Source organism: Rutidosis leptorrhynchoides, chromosome 4, assembly GCF_046630445.1.
Source record: "Rutidosis leptorrhynchoides isolate AG116_Rl617_1_P2 chromosome 4, CSIRO_AGI_Rlap_v1, whole genome shotgun sequence".
Classification (NCBI taxonomy): domain Eukaryota; kingdom Viridiplantae; phylum Streptophyta; class Magnoliopsida; order Asterales; family Asteraceae; genus Rutidosis; species Rutidosis leptorrhynchoides.
The window spans coordinates 381,605,300-381,627,070 of record NC_092336.1 but is presented as its reverse complement, the minus strand read 5'-3'; the positions used below and the strand labels follow the sequence as shown (position 1 = coordinate 381,627,070).

The 21,771-nt window shown below is 37.5% G+C and overlaps 1 pseudogene; it reads right to left on the bottom strand.

The window, feature by feature from the left end:
- LOC139841870 (uncharacterized) overlaps nt 1-19,240 on the bottom strand; it is a 207,248-nt pseudogene extending 188,008 nt beyond the window's left edge.
- Between the last annotated feature and the right edge of the window lie 2,531 nt (nt 19,241-21,771).

The window sequence follows — 21,771 nt, the reverse complement described above, 5'->3', positions numbered from 1 at the left end:
CCTGTGTATAAGGAATGGTGCGTTGAGTTAGTAAGTACTATTGAACTAAATGATGAAGTAACTAGTTTAACGGATAGAAGTTTTATTAGATTTCTATTAGGAGGTGTAATGCACCGTATGTCTTTATTAGATATGGCTGAAGCTTTGTGTATTTATACGGCTGAAGAATTATTAACTAATGATTGTAGAAAGTTGATAAGTAATGGTAGAAGGGTTGATTATGATTTTGATAAGAATGAGTTGTGGAGTATAATGACTAGCCATAATCGTTTTCATGGAGGTCATTATTCTTATACTGATATACATAGAGCTGAGCTTAGGGTAATCCATAGATTCATTTCCAACTCTATTACACAAAGGGGTAGAAATAAAGATAAAGTGACTGAAGATGATTTATTTTATCTGATGTGTATTAGAGACCCACAGAGCTTTGTAAATATTCCTTATTGTGTGGGCTATTATTTGTCAGATATGATAAAGGGAATGCGAAACAATAGTATTATAGGAGGTGGTATTTTTGTGACTTTAATTGCCGAGTACCTCGGTGTGGATATTACTCGGGGAAGGGAGTTAGTACAAGTACCCATTCCTCATGATCGGATTGATATGCGGGTATATGCTGGTGCAAAGGTTTTGTTGAAAAGAAATAATGTTGCACTTCCATATCAAGAGAATCATCCACAGGTAGAAAGAGGTCAACAACAAGGTAATGTAGGAGGAGGAAACAAAATGACCGATATACAAAGAATAATGTCCCAAACTGAATACCAACGGGCTATGCAACAAGAGTATCAGGCTTGGAAATATCATCAAGAATATATCAAAGCCTATTTAGCCTCCCAAGGTAGGAACTACATTCCTACTGAGCCAGTCCATTTTCCTCCGTGGACCGAGGATACAAGACCACCTTTTCCTACCTATGACCCATTTCAAGCATATCAAGATAGATACAATGAACCATGGAACCCCTACTGGTTTCAGAATCAACCCTAGTTTACTTAGTCTTATTTATCTTATTTATTTGTAATGTTGCTATATTTAATACTTATGTTGGTATTGTATTAGTTTTTATAATTTTCTAACTTTTATTATTATATTTTAATAATTTTTGAATGTGGGGTAATATACCAAACTTCAAAAATATGTATATATGTTTGCAGTTTATCTTATGTACATAACAGGGTAAAACAATGCATTTTCAAAGACTGACATTAAGTTCAGCAAAAGCTACTAATTTTGACGACAAGATGCAAAATAAATGTGATGAAACAACAAACGGAATGAACAATGTGCACCATTTATCATTCAACAAACAAACAACAATATGTTTGGAAACTTTGGTACAATTTAATCGTTTTTCTACGCTAATCACCCTAAATAATTTAAATTGTTACTGATTTCTTGCAAATGAGGGCATTGCAAGATCTTAAGTGTGGGAAGAGGGTAAATTCTTTCGGAATTTAAAAAAAAATTAATTTAAACACTTGGTTACCATTAGAAATACTAGTAACGCAGTAGTTGTATTAGAATCTAGTGCTCTCTGATAATAAAGAACAGCCCTAGTCTTATATACTGACTACCCAATTCTAGTAAAAATTTTCAAAATTTTCAATTAAATGAACTCAAAATCATGTTTATACATATTTATGAACGATAAAACTAGGTGTTAACACCGAAATTATTGTTACCTCGGAAAGGACATAAATTGAGAAACAAACCAAAATGTTAGAATTCATTTAAAATGGAATAGAGGACAATAAAAAGGCAAAGAAAGGAAAATAAAAGCCAAGTGTGGGAAAAATTTACCAAGTTATTTTGAACATATATTACATATTTTTTGTACAAATAATTGAAGATACTTTTGTTTTGGACAATTTTATCATTTTTACCTAATCTCTTATAATATATTTGAAAGAAAAGATGGATCTACACGATGAATCAATTCCATCATTAAAAGGAAGTAAAGTCTTCCAACAAAGAAACGTGCTTCTTGATTTAGGTCAAGAAGTTGTCATCCAGACCAGCTGTAGGTTGACGAAAAATCTAGAAAAGTCATCTCTAAAATCAGCAGGAAATCCACGGACCTCAGCATAAAACAGGGTCGCCAAGTGGTCAGACTTATCCTAACCATGAGAGGAACTGTCTCGTAAAATAGAGAGGGCACCGTGCAAATTAGCTTGATAAGACTAATGAATCAGATCCCCAGAAAGGATAATCTCCTTAAAAGATCAAAAATCAGCTTTTAAGACTGATATTACTCAATCCTTGAGATTGACCTTAAAGATTGAGAATTACAAACTCATGAAATTCGATGATATCTAAACTCGAGCTTGAACGAGAAAATATTTTGATCAAAATTACAAACCGATTTGTTTTCAGAAAACCCATTTTTAATGTGTTCATTACCATTGAACGTAAAATCCTAGGAATTCACCTGGAATTCATTAGGTCACCTGAACCAAATCCGGTGTCAACCGTAAGAACGGTGGTTGCATAGCATGGTCAAAGATAGGACCTTGTGCCAGACCGAAAAACTATAGGGTGAGCTTTACTATTGCTCCTACAAAGGATAGTAATTGCATCCGACACTTTATAGACCATATTTAAAAGCATGTCAGGGGACATTGCATTAACAGTTGCTTGTTCAACGCTTTCCTTTACAACCGGACGGTAGTTTACCGAAAGGTAATATACGGAGCAAGTATACTGGACGTGTTGCTTTCCCAATACAAGGTTAGCAAGTGGGTGACACAAAACCATAAGTTTTGAGCTAAAATTTTCAAATCTGAAACCCACAAAACCCACAAAAACAATTTGCAAACACCGGTGAAGGGTTATTCCGGAAAACTTATCTAGGGTAAAAGCTTGAATAAATTTTCAAAAGATCAAATGTTTTTCATAAAGATCCAATTTCCTAACGGATCTAAATTTTTATAGTCATGTGAGACTGTAAACCACATCGTTACTATCATTGTTCATACCGCCGTATTGAAATTGCTGATGTACAAAGTGTGAAGAATAAAGAAGTGATTCAAGTATGTTTTTATTTCAAGACTATATTGCTTGAGGACAAGCAACGTTCAAGTGTGGGAATATTTGATAATGCTAAAAACGAACATATGTTTCATAGCATTATCCCTCAAGAAAGACAAGCTTTTAGTTGCAATTGTTCTATTTACAAGTGATATTCGCTTAAATATTAAAAGGTGAAGACAAAAGGCAGATTCAACAATTTAAAGACGCAAATGACCAAAAAGCTCAAAAGTATAAAGTACGATCCAAGAGGTTCAATTTATTGATGAGAAGCGTCTAAAAATGACAAAAGTACAAGTTACAAAACGCAAAGTACAAGATATTAAATTGTACGTAAGGAAGTTCGAAAATCCGGAACCGGGACCTAAGTCAACTTTCAACGCACGACGCAACGGAGCGAAAATTATAAGTCAACTATGCATATAAATATAATATAATATGTAAAAAATTCTTAAAATTATATATATATTATATTTATTTATTAAAAAATCCGTCGGCAAGCTAGGAGCCAAACTTGGATGAGCTGTAATCCACTACTCCGCGATCGCGGAGCTGTGAAGGAGAAACCCTTCGAGATCGCGGAGCACACTAAAACTGAAATGGGGCCTATAAAAGGCAACACATTCGATCGATATTTTTACAATTCTTTTCTTTTCATCATACGTAAAATATATATATATATATATATATATATATATATATATATATATATATATATATATATATATATATATATAATTTATAATTTTAAATTTTAATTTTAATTCTAATAATAAGGGTATGTTAGCGAATGTTGTAAGGGTGTAAGTCAAAATTCTGTCCGTGTAACGCTACGCTATTTTTTTCACTGTAAGTTATGGTTAATGTTATTTTTAAATTAATGTCTCGTAGCTAAGTTATTATTATGCTTATTTAAGACGAAGTAATCGTGATGTTGGGCTAAATACTAAAATTAGGTAATTGGGCTTTGTACCATAATTGGGGTTTGGACAAAAGAACGACACTTGTGGAAATTAGACTATGGGCTATTAATGGGCTTTATATTTATTTAACTAAATGATAGTTTGTTAATTTTAATATAAAGATTTACAATTAGACGTACCTATAAATAACCATATACACTCAAATCGGACACGGTGGGCGGGATATCTATAAATACCAATAATTGTTCATTTTACCGAACATGGAACTAGATTAATAGTTAATAGATTTATTGAAATAGGGGTGGATTACATTCAAGGGTAATTGGTGTAATTGTTAACAAAGTAGTAAAACCTTGGTTTACACGCAGTCGATAACCTGGTGTATTCATTAAACAAAGTATTAAGACCTTGTTACAATTCGAATCCCTAATTAGTTGGAATATTTGACTTCGGGAATAAGAATAATTTGACGAAGACTTTCGCACTTTATATTTATGACTGATGGACTATTATGGACAAATCCGTATGGACATATTGAATAATCCAGGACAAAGGACAATTAACCCATGTGAATAAACTAAAATCAACACGTCAAACATCATGATTACGGAAGTTTAAATAAGCATAATTTATATATTTCATATTTAATTGCACTTTTAATTATCGCACTTTTATTTACTGTCATTATATTTAATTGCACTTTTAATTATCGTACTCTTTAATTATCGTAATTTTATTTTATCGCATTTTTATTTATCGCAATTTCATTATTGTTATTTACTTTACGCTTTAAATTAAGTTATTTTTATTTTTAATATTTTACATTAGGTTTTAACTGCCACTAAAGTTTTAAAATCGACAAACCGGTCATTAAATGGTAAAAACCCCCCCTTTTATAATAATAATACTACTTATATATATTTTTGTACTTTTACAAATATAGTTTTTAAAAATATAGCGTTAAGCTTGTCTAAAAGATCCATGTGGAACGAACCGGACTTACTAAAAACTACACTACTGTACGATTAGGTACACTGTCTATAAGTGTTGTAGCAAGGTTTAGGTATATCCATTCTATAAATAAATAAATCACTTGTGTAAAATTGTATCGTATTTAATAGTATTTCGTATCAAAATTAATACTATTTCATATACCCCTCGCATAACATCATGTACCCATTTTCGTTAAGTACGAGTGTTTTGATATATGTCTTGAAGTCTTCCAAAAGTATATTAATACATCTAAATACACTACATGTATATACATTTTAACTGACTCGTTAAGTCATCGTTAGTCGTTACATGTAAGTGTTGTTTTGAAACCTTTAAGTTAACGATCTCATTTAATGTTGTTAACCCATTGTTTATTATATCTAATGAGATGTTAAATTATTATATTATCATGATATTATGATATATTATTATATCTTAATATGATATATATACATTTAAATATCGTTACAACGATAATCGTTACATATATGTCTCGTTTCGAAATCCTTAAGTTAGTAGTCTTGTTTTTACATATGTATTCATTGTTAACATATATAATTATCATTTTATCATGTTAAATATAGTGTAACAATATCTTAATATGATACATATGCATTTAGTAAGATGTTGTAATAACGATAATCGTTATATATATCGTTTCGACTTTCTTAACTTAGTAGTCTCATTTTTATGTATATAACTCGTTGTTAATATACTTATGGAGATACTTACTTATCATAATCTCATGTTAACTATATGTATATCTATATATATATAACGTCATGTCATTTTTACAAGTTTTAACGTTCGTGAATTGCCGGTCAACTTGGGTGGTCAATTGTCTACATGAAACTCATTTCAAATAATCAAGTCTTAACAAGTTTGATTGCTTAACATGTTGGAAACACTTAATCATGTAAAAATCAATTTTATTTAATATATATAAACATGGAAAAGTTCGGGTCACTACAGGTAATGCATAAGAACTCCAACAAGCTCATGAATAGTCAACTTGTCAATCTCTTTGGTAGATCAAACAATGGTTCCATAAGGAAGCCAATCAGCATTGAGCTTTTTGAGGAATTTCATGTTGACTTCATCATGTACTTTTACAATCTTACACCTTTTCAACTCATTGAGAACACCATTGAAATGACGGTAGGTATCCTTGAGTTGTTCTTCTGGTTCCTGCTTGAAATCTTCATACAATCCTAGAGCCTTATTCAATTTAGTAACGTCTGACATGTCATAACCTTCTTGTTGTCGTTTGATCTCATCCCATATATCTTTTGCAGTAGTGCTGCTATCAACATTTTCAAATAGCTCATATGGGATAGCTTGCATGACAATATTCTTAGCCTCTATGTCACCTTGAGCTCTTTCACATTTATTACCAGAAAGTTCATAGACTGGAATTGGCATACCAGTATCCGGATGAAAATCAAAAACTGGACCATCTCTCAGAGAAGCTCATATATGTTTAGCTTTCTCACCCTTATAGTCTATGTACTGAGTGTACTTGCCATCAAACAACACTGGAGGTCGGTAATCTGATCCAATGATAAGAGTATCTTGAGTAGACATCTTAAATTGAGGTAGATTCGGTATAGATTCGGTATTAAACACAATCTATGATCAGGGTTCAGTATAAAATCTAACAAGAATGTCAGATTCGGTAAAGATTCGGTACAGTAGCAGACTCGGTAAGTGGTTCAATACTATAGCAGATTCGGTAACAATTCGGTAATGTAAGACCCAAATATTATCCTTGTATATAAGCGAAGTTATGATACTCGAAGCGGGGTTTTGTTGTATATATTTTAGAACATGGAAGAATTCTGAACTGGGAAAGTCGCGCGCCGCGCGGCTATATGGCGCGCCACGCCATCTTTCTGCGACAGATTCCCCTTTTCTTTTTAATTAGATATTTTGAGGGCATTTTGGTAAAATCACTTTGGGGTCCGAATTTAATGCCTTAGATCAGCTTTGGGAGCTCATTCACTCCATTCACAACCACCTTATCTTCTCCAATTCAATTCTAGTGAGAGAGTGCATTTCTTGAGTGAGAAAGCTTCATTAAAGGGTAAAGGAGGTTGAATCAGGTCTTAGTGCGAGTTCTAAAGTCGTTCATCTAGTCGCTAACTACGTAGTGATTGTGTTGGTAAGTTCTAAAACCTAGATTCTTACTTTAATTGCATTAAGGGTTAGGGTTTGGGTTAGTGATGCACACAAAACCCACTTGCTAGTAATTTGGGGGTTTTTGGGTGAAATTGGGTCATGAAGACTCAAAGATGACCAATTAGTGTTTTCAAGTTTTAAATTATGTTTATGAACTTAAATTGGTTAGTTAAAGTACTAGAACACTTTAATGATATGTAAATGGGTGTTAATTGGGTATGATGACCCAAATGGGTGTGTTGACCTTGAAATGGGTCAAATGAGTCTTTAATGACCGAAGTGGCCTTGCATGTGTGGAAATGAGTTAACTTTGTGATTTAAAAGTGTTTTAAACCCATCTTGGTTAATGATTAGGGATTTGGTGTGTGTTGACCCAAAATTAGGGTTAAGGGTTCAAATGGGTTGAAATTGCACCTTGGGTCAAAATGGCTTTGGAATGGTGAAAGGATCGGTTGACCAACTTGAGTTTGCGTTTGATAATACGTATAATATGATAGGTGCGTTACATTGAGGTCTTGCAAGGTCGGGTAACTTTTCACAAGAGTTTTGAGGTGAGTGGAATAATTATATGCATAGGTATATAACGTATCTATTTGTTGTAGCGTGAAATGTGAAGTGTCGAGGTGTTAAGACACCACGTCTCACGTGAAGAGTGTAGCATCGAGGTGTTAAGATGCCACTCAGGGTGAAGCATCGAGGTGTTAAGATGCCACCTAGGAGTGTAGTGTCGAGGTGTTAAGACACCACTCCGTAAATTAATGAGTGAAGCATCGAGGTGTTAAGATGCCACTCGGGGTGAAGTGCCGAGGTGTTAAGGTGCCACCCTAGGGGTTAGTGGTGCGAGGTGTTAAGTGCCCTAACGGATGTTGTGAACACCGATGGCGTTTTCGAGAGCGCCGTTCCCTTGTACTATTGGTTAATCATGGTTATTTGTATTGTAAGCATATTATATTATTTGAGTTATATTTATATGCGGTTGTTATGCTAGTTTGTGGTATTGGGGAATTATAGCTTGTTATTGTGACGATAAGCTAATTGTGTTTGCTAGCATTTTTGCGGTATTGTGTAAATGTATGCAAGTAGGTATATTTATATATGTATTCGTATAATTATTGCATTCACTAAGCTTTGCTTACCCTCTCGTTGTTTACCTTTTTATAGGTTCAGTTTTGGACAAGGGTAAGGGCATTACCTTGGATTAGAGATCCCTCTTCGTTAGGGGACGCTTTTGGATGTGTTGACTTTTGGGAGTTTGACCGAGACGTGGGTAGTTTAATCCCAAACGCCATGCTCATAGTGTAGTTTGGTACTTAAGCTTTTTGGTGGTCGAAACTCATAAATTGTATTAAACTTGTATTTTGGGTCGTGTGGGCCCCGCTTGTAAAACATCATTTTTATGTTTGAATCGTGATAGTTTTACATATTTGAATGTGTGGTTAAAAGCGTGTCGTCTAATAATGTCGGGAACTAGTCGATCTTTTTCGCATTTGAAACTTTCTGGACAGGCCTGAATGGCGCGCCGCGCGGCCATCCTGGCGCACCGCGCCACTTCACTGTACAGCAAAAAAAAAATTATTTTGTATTTTCACGTGGTTTGGTCGCGGGTTGGTTTGGGTTGTTACAAGTGGTATCAGAGCATGGTCTAAGGGATTTAGGCGACTTGAGATAGGTGCCTAGACTTAGACTTTATTGTATGTACGCTTTATGAGGGACTTGTAGGACTTTGGGCCGGATCGAGAATTGTTAGTACTTTGGTTTATATTAACTAACCTCGTGCTAATTGTTTTGTGGTATGTTTTACAATCATCAAATGAGATAGACGTTGTACTAGCAAGTTAATGCGACGTGCTCGCGTAACAATGATTAGCTACCATTGTTACGGGCGCAAATCGTGTCGAATAAGCAATGTACGACGATTGTTGAGCAAGATGGAGTAGTGTGGTGTATATGAATATACATACGTGTTATGTCCTTTTGTTTCGCCGTTTAACCTACTTTGTTTTATAGAATGAAGACGAGAAACGAACCCGATCATGATAACGGAAGTACAAGTGAGGCCGCCGAGTTTTCGGCCAAGGTTGAGGCTGTCTTTAAAAAGTTAAAAGCGGATTTTCTTACGGACGTCTGAAAGGTCTTCCAAGATTCGGTCGATGGACAAGTGACCGATTTGATAAATGAACGAATGAAGGCCACTATCGAAGAGGCCCTTGATGCTAGAAACATTTATCCTCGTGGTGAAGGAGGTGAAGGAAGGCGGGACTTCCACTACAAGAATTTCAAGGATGCTCAACCCCCGATGTTTAATGGGGTGCGAGATCCTTTAAAGAGTACATGTTGGATCTACGATATCAAGGGAGCTTTCCGTACCGCGGAATGCCCTCCCTAGAAGAAAACAAGGTATGGTTCAAGCATGTTGCGGGAGGAAGCTAAGTTGTGGTGGGACGATAAGATCAACTTATATGGTGAAGAGCAATGCATGAACTTGACATGGGAGGAGTTTAAGAGGGAATTCTTCAAAGAATACCGAACTTCTTCCGATCTTGATAGAATCCGGGATGAGTTGCACCATTTACAACAAGGTTCAATGGACTTGGTCACACTCAAGTCTACCTTTTTGGCAAAAACTCGTTTTTGTCCGGAATATGTGGGTGATGATCACAAGTTAATGAAAGATTTCTATCGTACTTTGAATGATGAGTACAAGGGCAAGATTAGTCGGGGTATGGCTAAGTCGTTTGATGAATTGTTTGAGTTGGCTCGGGGTTTTGAGCCGGAGGTTCCAAGAAAGAGCGATTTTACGTTTTCCAAAAGAAAGTTTGAAGGTTTTAGTTACTCTAACTCTTCAAACAAGAAGAACAAGAACAAGAAGGGTTCCGAAAGTGTCAATAGCGTGAAGAAGGGCGCTACTGGTGGTTTTTCTTATACATGCTACAATTGTGGGCAACCGGGTCATATGGCTCGTGAATGTCTGAAACCATTTTCCGGAAACAAAATCACTTGTTTTAATTGTGGAAAAGAAGGGCATAAGAAGCCGGAGTGTCCCGATTTGCGAAACCATAATGTGAAGCGATTAGAGAAGGCGGCGGGTACGGCTAGGGGTCGCAATTACTTGATGAACAATGATGAAGCCAAACAATCGAACGAAGTTGTCTCAGGTACTTTCATGGTTAATTCTAATCCGGCAAGGATTCTTTTCGATAGCGGTGCAAATTTGTCGTTTGTGTCTCCTAAATTTGCGCCAAAACTTGATAGACCGTTAGGTAAGTTAAGTCGTCCGGTAGAATTCGAAATAGCGGACGGCAAGACAGTGCTAGTGGTTGATGTGTGTAAGAATTGTGATGTTGTGTTCGGTGTCGAAAACTTTAAGATAGATCTCATTCTGATGACTTTGGGCGACTTTGATATTGTTGTGGGTATGGATTGGCTCGATTGTAATATAGCCGATATTGCATGCCATGAAAAATTTATTCGTGTGAAGACCCCAAGTGGGGGAGAGTTAATTATTCACGGTGATAAGCGTAGAAGACTTGTGCTGATATGCACTTTTGCACGGGCACGTCGTTTCCTTGTTAGTGGTGGCATGGCTTTTCTTGCCCATTTTGTTGATACTCGTCATGAGCCACCACCCATTCGTGAAATTCCGGTTATTAGTGAATTCGAAGACGTTTTTCCGGACGAGTTACCATGTGTTCCGGCGGAAAGACAAGTTGAATTTCGCATTGAGTTGGTTCCGGGAGCTATTCCCATTGCTAAAACTCCTTATCGTTTAGCGCCGACGGAAATGCAAGAGTTGTTAAATCAAACCCAAGAGTTACTTGAGAAGGGTTTTATTCGACTGAGTGCTTCGCCATGGGGCGCTCCAATTTTATTCGTGAAAAAGAAGGATGGTAGTATGAGGATGTGCATCGATTATCGGGAGTTAAATAAGGTGACAATCAAAAATCGTTATCCATTGCCTCGGATTGACGATTTGTTTGACCAATTTAAAGGTGCGACATATTTCTCAAAGATTGACCTACGGTCCGGCTATCACCAAATGCGGGTCCGTGAGAAAGATATTGAGAAAACAGCTTTTCGAACGCGTTATGGGCATTTTGAGTTTGTAGTTATGCCTTTTGGTCTTACGAATGCACCGGCGGCATTCATGGATCTTATGAACCGAGTGTGCTAACCTATGTTGGACAAGTCGGTAATTGTGTTCATTGACGACATACTTGTCTACTCGAAAAGTATGGACGAACATGAACGTCATTTGCGTGAAGTATTGAAGACGTTACGAAAGGATAAGTTGTATGCTAAGTTCTCCAAATGTGAATTTTGGCTAAGGAAGGTTCAATTCCTTGGCCATATTGTGAACAAAGACGGTATTCAAGTGGATCCGGGGAAGATAGAGACGGTGAAGAGTTGGAGACAACCGACTACGCCTACGGAGGTCCGAAGTTTTCTCGGATTGGCCGGTTATTATCGTCGGTTTATCCAAGACTTTTCTAAGATCGCTTCTTCGTTGACGAAATTGATGAGGAAGAATGCGAGGTTTAATTGGGAGAACGAGCAAGAAATTGCTTTTCAGTTGTTAAAAGAGAAGTTGTGTCAAGCTCCGGTGTTAGTGTTGCCGGAAGGAGTGGAAGACATGACGGTTTATTGTGATGCATCGTTAAATGGGCTCGGGTGTGTTCTAATGCAAAGAGGTAAAGTCATCACTTATGCCTCTTGACAATTGAAGGAACACGAAACGAGATATCCGACTCATGATCTTGAGTTGGCGGCGGTTATGTATGCGTTGAAAATTTGGCGCCATTACTTGTATGGTGTCAAGTGTACGATTTATTCGGATCATAAGAGTTTGAAACATCTCTTTAATAAATGAGATTTGAATTATTGCCAACGTAGGTGGATGGATGTGGTGAAAGATTATGATTGTGAGATACTTTATCATCCGGGTAAGGCGAATGTTGTCGCGGATGCATTGAGTCGAAAGAGTCAACATCCGGCGATAAAAGTGGGATCGTTACGTTTGATTATTTCCAACAATTTTCTTGAGAAGCTTGGCGAGATTCAAATAGAGGCTTACGTTCACAACAAGCATGCAGAACGAATTGTGGGCCAATCGGAGTTCATTACTATAGGCCCGCGTGGTTTGTTGTCTTTTCAAGGAAGGGTGTGGGTACCTAAGATGGGCGATTACCGACGGGTGCTACTTGATGAAGCACATAAGTCAAAATATTCCATTCATCCGGGCGCGAAGAAAATGTATCATGATTTGAGGAAGGATTATTAGTGGCCGGGCATGAAACGTGATGTTGTAAAATATGTGGAACAATGTGTTACTTGTTTGCAAGTAAAGGCCGAGCACCAAAAGCCGTATGGTAAATTGCAACCGTTAGAAATCCCGAAATGTAAATGGGAGCACATTAACATGGATTTCATTACAAAGTTACCTAAGACGGCGAGAACCCAATTTGATACAATTTGGGTGATAGTGGATCGTTTGACGAAAAGTGCTTTGTTTCTTCCCATTAAAGAAGCGATATCGTCGGAGGCCTTGGCTAAGTTGTTTATCAAGGAAGTGGCCTCGCGACATGGGGTTCCTATATCTATTATTTCGGATCGAGATACCCGTTTCACATCTCGATTTTGGGAAAATTTTCATGAAGATATGGGTACGCAATTAAAGTTGAGCACGGCGTATCATCCTCAAACGGACGGTCAAACCGAACGTACAAATCAAACTTTGGAAGCTATGTTACGTGCGTGCATTATTGATTTCGGTGGTAGTTGGGATGAGCACTTGCCTTTGGTGGAATTCTTGTACAATAATAGTTATCACACTAGTATCGGGATGCCACCTTATGAGATGCTTTATGGACGAAGATGTCGAACTCCAATTTGTTGGGGTGAAGTGGGTCAAAGGGAAATCGGGAGTACCGATTTGGTTTTGGAGACGAATAGCAAGATTGATATTATTCGGGACCATTTGAAGAAGGCTCAAGATAGACAAAAGTCGTATGCCGATAAACGTAGACGAACGATCGAATTTCAAGAAGGTGATATGGTGATGCTTAAGGTTTCGCCATGGAAGGGTATTATTCGATTTTGAAAACGGGGAAAGTTAGCTACTCGGTTTATTGGGCCATTCAAGGTTTTAGCTCGTATTGGTGAAGTTGCGTATCGTTTGGAATTACCCGAAGAGCTTGCGGGGATCCATAACACGTTTCATGTTTCCCATCTTCGTCAGTGTCTGGCGGATGATTCTTCATGGATGCCATTAGACGAAATCGAGCTAAACAACAAGTTAGAATATGTCGAGGAACCGATTGCTATCCTTGATGAGAAGGAGAAAATGTTGAGGAATAAAGAGGTGAGAACCTTTAAGGTTCAATGGAAACGGAGTAAAGGTTCTAAGTTCACTTGGGAGCCCGAAGAATTCGTGTTGGTTTATCTTCCCTCTTGTCATGCGGCTTGGATTACGAGGACGCAATCCGAATAAGTGGGGGAGAGTTGTAAGACCCAAATATTATCCTTGTATATAAGCGAAGTTACGATACTCGAAGGGAGGTTTTGTTGTATATATTTTAAAGCATGGAAGAATTCTAAACTGGGGGAGTCGCGCGCTGCGCGGCTATATGGCGCGCCGCGCCATCTGTCTGCGACAGATTCCCCTTTTCTTTTTAATTAGATATTTTGAGGGCATTTTAGTAAAATCACTTTGGGGACCGAATTTAATGCCTTAGATCAGCTTTGGGAGCTCATTCACTCCATTCACAACCACCTTATCTTCTCCAATTCAATTCTAGTGAGAGAGTACATTTCTTGAGTGAGAAAGCTTCATTAAAGGGTAAAGGAGGTTGAATCAGGTCTTAGTGCGAGTTCTAAAGTCGTTCATCTAGTCGCTAACTAAGTAGTGATTGTGTTGGCAAGTTCTAAAACCTAGATTCTTACTTTAATTGCATTAAGGGTTAGGGTTTGGGTTAGTGATGCACACAAAACCCATTTGCTAGTAATATGGGGGTTTTTGGGTGAAATTGGGTCATGAAGACTCAAAGATGACCAATTAGGGTTTTCAAGTATTAAATTATGTTTATGAACTTAAATTGGTTAGTTAAAGTACTAGAACACTTTAATGATATGTAAATGGGTGTTAATTGGGTATGATGACCCAAATGGGTGTGTTGACCTTGAAATGGGTCAAATGAGTCTTTAATGACCTAAGTGGCCTTGCATGTGTGGAAATGAGTTAACTTTGTGATTTAAAAGTGTTTTAAACCCATCTTGGTTAATGATTAGGGTTTTGGTGTGTGTTGACCCAAAATTAGGGTTAAGGGTTCAAATGGGTTGAAATTACTCCTTGGGTCAAAATGGCTTTGGAATGGTGAAAGGATCGGTTGACCAACTTGAGTTTGCATTTGATAATATGTATAATATGATAGGTGCTTTACATTGAGGTCTTGCAAGCTCGGGTAACTTTTCACAAGAGTTTTGAGGTGAGTGAAATAATTATATGCATAGGTATATAATGTATCTATTTGTTGTAGCGTGAAATGTGAAGTGTCGAGGTGTTAAGACACCACGTCTCACGTGAAGAGTGTAGCATCAAGGTGTTAAGATGCCACTCGGGGTGAAGCATCGAGGTGTTAAGATGCCACCTAGGAGTGTAGTGTCGAGGTGTTAAGACACCACTCCGTAAATTAATGAGTGAAGCATCGAGGTGCTAAGATGCCACTCGGGGTGAAGTGCCGAGGTGTTATGGTGCCACCCTAGGGATTAGTGGTGCGAGGTGTTAAGTGCCCTAACGGATGTTGTGAACACCGATGACGTTTTCGCGAGCGCCGTTCCCTTGTACTATTGGTTAACCATGGTTATTTGTATTGTAAGCATATTATATTATTCGAGTTATATTTATATGCGGTTGTTATGCTAGTTTGTGGAATTGGGGAATTATAGCTTGTTATTGTGACGATAAGCTAATTGTGTTTGCTAGCATGTTTGCGGTATTATGTAAGTGTATGCAAGTAGGTATATTTATATATGTATTCGTATAATTATTGCATTCACTAAGCTTTCTTACCCTCTCGTTGTTTACCTTTTTATAGGTTCAGTTGTGGACAAGGGTAAGGGCATTACCTTGGATTTGAGATCCCGCTTCGTTAGGGAACGCTTTTGGATGTGTTGACTTTTGGGAGTTTGACCGAGACGTGGGTAGTTTAATCCCAAACGCCATGCTCATAGTGTAGTTTGGTACTTAAACTTTTTGGTGGTCGAAACTCATAAATTGTATTAAACTTGTATTTTGGGTCGTGTGGGCCCCGCTTGTAAAACATCATTTTTATGTTTGAATCGTGATAGTTTTACATATTTGAATGTGTGGTTAAAAGCATGTCGTCTAATAATGTCGGGAACTAGTCGATCTTTTTCGCATTTGAAACTTTCCGGACAGACCTGAATGGCGCGCCGCGCGGCCATCCTGGCGCGCCGCGCCACTTCACTGTACAGCAATTTTTTTTTTTTATTTTGTATTTTCACGTGGTTTGGTCGCGGGTTGGTTTGGGTTGTTACAGGTAAACCAGATTCTGTATCAGAAACTGATAAGAATCACAAGTAACACACCCAGATTCGGTATGGATTCGGTAACCACACGACTTGAAGCCTCAGAATACTTAAAACCAAAGAATTAAGTGAAATCGAGATTCTGATTCGGTAAAGTATTATGTGTAAACACAATCCAATTCCCTTGAATTAGATTCGGTAACCTTGCTGCACATAAAAACAAGTTAGTAACAAACAGAATATCAATGATACCGAAGATTCAGGATACCGAATGTCAACTGTAGCAGTTGACAATACCGTGTCTAAGTCTAAAACTTAGAAATATAACAGAATCCTTTCTCAAACCACACCAATTAGCTGCGTATAATCAAACCGAATGTGATAGAATCACAAACACACCACAATCTGCAACACTTAAGATGAATTTTTAGTAATGAAGCAGACTCGGTATGACGGTTACGATACCGAGTGTTGATCAAATCTTCAAACCATGAAGAATTGAAGAAATTGAACCGACAGAATTGTGATTTAACACCTCACGAACACAACTGAATCTTTAAATCTTCACGAAAATCCAGAATCAAGCTTGAATTAAGCAATACCGAGAGTTTTAGCCACAAACTCTAAAAATCAACTTGATTCTCCATAATTGAAGTTAAAAAGTTGTAATGATGATCGAAACTCTTTCTAATAGACCTAATACACCTTCGCTGAACTTATCACAAGAATCTGAACGTCAGATTATCAAATTCGATAATACCGAATCTGATTCATTTTACCGAGAGTATTCAGATTCTGTAATCTACAATCTCAGGAACGATATAGTGATGTAGAATCACTTCCTGGAAGCTCTGATACCAAATGATAGGTCAGATCATGTTGAGATTGAGAGAAATGATAAGATAGAATGAGATTCGGTATGTAGGAAGGAGACTCGGTATGAGAGAGAATCGGTAAAATTACATTCCACAGCTTCTAGAACTCGGTTACAATACAATGGCTATTTAATTAGGACTACTTAGGTTCCTTATATAACCCTCTTCTAAGGAACCTTTATTTAAGCTTAATTCACATTAACACTATACAACTTCGGGGTCCTAACACTGGTGCTACTATATGTGCGCCACATTTATGTGTCGTTAAATCCTTGAATACTTGATTGGATGAATTTGCTAATTTGCGGCTTTTCTGAAAAGCCATTGACAAAATTTAATGAAAAATTATGAATAAAATGTGTGTCCATAGTATAAATAGATAAAAAATTAAAAGTAAACTTACTCGCCTTTTCCTCCATCCAAAGAATGTAAGATCGCACTTGAGATATTATTTTAGATCCGGGTGGTGTTCCAGGTTACATCAAAACCTGTTCTACATCAAAAGTAATTGCATAAAAAAACACATATAGTTTTATCAGTAATAATGTTGTATTCGTATATAATTAAAGTGCTCGTGATCAACTTTGAAACTTAAAAAGGGAGAAAATATACAGATTCCACAGCTGGCGCACAATGGTTAATCTATCCGTTTCTGATGGTATTTCGCCAAGTACATACAACTAAACAAAAATTATATAAAACAACAAACATTTAGAGATAAACGTAATAAATTAATTAGAGAGGTTTACGCAAAAACATAACACGCATCACACAAATTAGATATGGTGAACTAAAAGGTGCTTACAGCGATGACAAGGTCATGCTTTCTTTCAGACTTGCTTATATTTCAACAAATATATGTAATAAATTCTTACCAGAAAGCGGAGCCGGTACCTGCCCCAAAATCCAACACTCTAGTCGGAGCAAACCCAGGAAGTCGTGTTTCAACCTAAAAAAATAAAGCTCAAAACTTTTAGAGATAATAACTCAGGTTTTCAAATAATAATCTTAATTATTATTATTATTATTATTATTATTATAATAAAAAAAACTTAAAAGTTTTAAAACTTACAAAAAATTAGTGGGAAGCCTAGAGACAATCTGGGCCCCCACACCTCTAGCAATAGCAAAACCTATCCTAGTAAAAATATGAGCAGCAGCACCGGCACTAATATCTTGCGCCATCGAACTCTTCTGAACCCGCTTTAGCAAAGAAACAGCCTCCTTCTCTAATTCCCCCAGGGAAGAAAATGAGAAAGGAATGAAACCATAACCAATCGCCTGACAGCTAGATTCGTACTTGACCCGCTTCCGACGAGCCGCATCAACCACAGCACGTCCAGGGACAAAGTCAGAAAGCCCAGACTGCGTCAAAGGAGAAGACCCTGTCAAGTCAACACAAACATCGCGACCACAATCCCAGGAATAAAGTAACACATCTGCAGGTCTGAGGGCCCTGTCGTTCCCTCCAGACAACCCAATGTCAACCTCCTTTCTCGCTGAAATCCCAGATCGATAACAAACATCAACAAGGGAATCCCGAACAATATTATGTCGATGCTTAATACCCACCATACCAGCACAAGACACGGCGTGATCCCCGAAAATATCCCCAGTAAAAACCCTTGAACAGGCAGAGCATGCCGTCGAAATAGAGAACAAAGGAACACCTAACCGGTAGCACAACACACATCGGTAAGTCTTTGCGTTCATCGTCTGACCCAACCCCAAAATAGGGACTGCCCTTAGCCAAGCAGATGTGTGATCACCCTGCTGTGATTTCCATAAGGCCGATTGTCGGGGAGATAACGAAAAAGTGGATTCTGCAGAAGCGGTAACCTTTGTGAAATAAACATCTGCCAATTTCTTCATGAGTATTGGGGCAGCGACCTCACTCGGATTACCTAAAATATCAAACCCAACCGTATTATTAAACAGACCCAATGCATCTTCAAAATCACGACCAAGACCAACAATACCCGTATGACGTAAGAGCTTGGTCTGCAACCCAGCAGACTGTAATCGAGAAGCCAGAAAAGCATAATGACGAACATCTCCCGCAGAATAAACACCAAGCCCTCCAAATGCAAATGACAAGGTGGCAAGCCGCCACTGCCAATCACCAAACTCAGGCCCTGAAGCAGTAACAATACGCTCCAAAGAAGATCGAAGGGCTTCATCGAAAGCGCGTTGAGCCGCCTTAAATATACTAGGAGGAAAAGTACGCAAGGTAAAGTAGAGTTTATTATTATTATTATTATTATTATTATTATTATTATTAAAATGAAGAATGTAAGTGAGAAATGAATCATCCATTCAGTGCATGAAGAAACCACATTATCTGCAACTCCTTTCACAATCAGCTAATGAAATGAGTTTTTATAAAATTGTATGTGTATGCTTACTAGGTCTTAAAAACAATCGAATGTTACTCAACCACGTCTAAACAAAAACAAAATGTCATCTCGATAGATGAAACAAAATAATTTATATATGGTTATTCTCTTGAAGGGAGAACGCTGATAAGTTTCTATAATAACATAAATAACATCTTAAAATGTCATCTCGAATATACTTTTTAATGTCTCATCGGAGACGAACGGGAACGACGTAGATTCCTTTAGATTGTTTACTTGCAGCTTTAAGCGTTTCGGCGGTGAACCGCTGGACCTTTTCCGATAACGCAACCGCCATAGTTTGTTTGCAGTCAAATCAGAGAGCTACAGTTGTGTAACACCCTAATATTTATTGTACATAAGTGTAAATAAGGTACTTGAAGTGTGGGAAACAGTGTGCGATTAAATTGTGATCAGAATCATTCCAGACCATTGTGCGCGCCGCGCACATTTAAGGGAGCGCGCCGCGCACCCTTTCCAGCTGGCAGTTTCTGTTTCTGATTAAATGGATATTTTAAAGGGCTTTTTGGTCATTTTACTTGGGGACGAATTTAAGGCCACTAGATCAGATCTTGCGGTGTCATTACTCCATTTTCAACTACTTCATCCCTTTCACATCAATTTTAGAGAGAGAGATTCTAGTGTGAGAAAGCTCAACAAAGGTAGAAGAAGCTAGTTTCGGGTCTTAGCTCGAGTTATAAAATTGTTCATCTCATCACTAGCTATGTTTTGATTGTGGTGGTAAGTCCTAAATCTTGATTTCCTTGGTTTGATTTGATTAAAGGTTAGGGTTTGGGTTAGTGATGAACATAAGACCCATTGTGGGTGATTTTTGGGGATTTTGGGTAAGATTGAGTCATGAGGACTCATGGATGACCAACCTAGGGTTTCAAGTAATAAATGGTTCTAAAGAGTTTTAAATGGTTAGTTACTCACTAGCCTTTAGTGATTAAGTTGGGGATTTGGACCTTGATTGTGTAATTCTAGTGCAATGGGGTCATAAATGCACTAGTGAGTTTAGTGGGTGAATTAATTGGGCATTTAATTATATTAGGTGACTCGCATTGAAGGTTACAAGTATTGATTGGAAATCTCACCGAGACGATAAGGTGAGTGGAATAATTATACGTGTATGTACATAATGTATTTATTTGTGGGGCGGGGGTAGGGTTGGATATGCGTTGTACAAACCACCCAAGAGTTAGTGATATATGTCGTTGTACACTAACGATTTCCATAAACGGATATGCGTTGTCCAAACCACCCATAGTTGGTGATATATGTCGTTGTACACTAACGGTTACTTTGATGGATATGCGTTGTCCAAACCACTCAGGGGTTAGTGATATATGTCGTTGTACACTAACAGTTGTTATGAACACCGATGGAAAATTGGAGTACCATTCCCTTGTACTATTGGTTAACCATGGTTACGTGTTGCTGTGTAGTTTATTACACTATTCGAGTTGTATATGCTATTGTTGTGCTAGCTTGTGGTCTTGAAGGTTTAGCGTTATGATTGTGATGGTATGCTATATAAATTGCTAGCGTGTATAAGGTATTTGTGTAAGTGTTTGCAAGTAGGTATATTATATATGTATGTGTATAATTATTGCATTCACTAAGCGTTAGCTTACCCTCTCGTTGTGTACCTTTTTAGGATCTGGTTTGGATAAGGGCAAAGGTATTAGCTTGGAATAGTGGCTCTCGGGGGTTTTAGCTTTTGGAAGTTCGACCAAGATATGGGCAGTTTAACCCCAAACACCATGCTCTAAGTGATGTTTGGAAATTAAACTTTTTGTGGTCGAAACTCGTATTTGTACTTAAGGTTATTTTGGGCACATGTGGGCCTCGCATTGTAAAACTCGTTTTATGATTGACTCGTGTTAGTTTAACATATTGTAATATGTGGTAAAAGGCACTACGTCTAAAAGTTCCGGGAAGTGCAAGATCTTTAAATGAAAATCACAAAAACCGGACAGAAGCTGTCCTGCCTTGTGCGCGCCGCACAGACTGGGCTGCGCGCAGCGCACCCAGTCTGAGCAGGCCTGTTCGAAAAAAAAATTTATGTTGCTTATTTGGTTAGTTATTGGGTTTGGGTTGTTACAAGTGGTATCAGAGCATGGTCTAAGGGATTTAGGTGACTTGAGATAGGCGCTTAGACTTAGACTTTTGTGTTGTTGAGTTATATGCGGGACTTGTAGGACTACATGTCGGTATGGGTTTTGATTAGTTCTTTGATGCATAGGTGGACTAACTATGCTATGTTAGGATAATACTAATCATGCGTTATAGTCTTGAACATCGAAGCAAGATGGTTGTGATACGTTTGAGCATGGCACGTCATGTGAGCGTAATAGTGAGTAACGACCACTATTACGGTTGCAAGTCAAGTCAAGCAAGGATATGCGACAAGTATTGAGCTAGATGTGGTGTGCGTGCGGTCATATGTGTGTGTGTATATATATACATATATATATATATATATATATATATATATATATATATATATATATATATATATATATATATATATATATATATATATATATATATATATATATCCTTATTGTTTTGACGTGACGTCTAATCCATTTCAATTTTTAGAATGAAGACGAGAAATGGAACGTATACAAATAACGGTGGTGGTCCCTCTCATGTGGAGGAAGATGAAATGACTACCAAGATAGAGGCCGCTCTAGAAAACTACGTCTCAGTTTTCTCTCTAAAAGTTAAGCAAATACTCGAAGAGTCGGTTTCGGAACATATTGTCGATTTAATTCGGGAACAAATGGCCGACGCCGTGAAAGAAGAAGTTGAAAGGAGGTT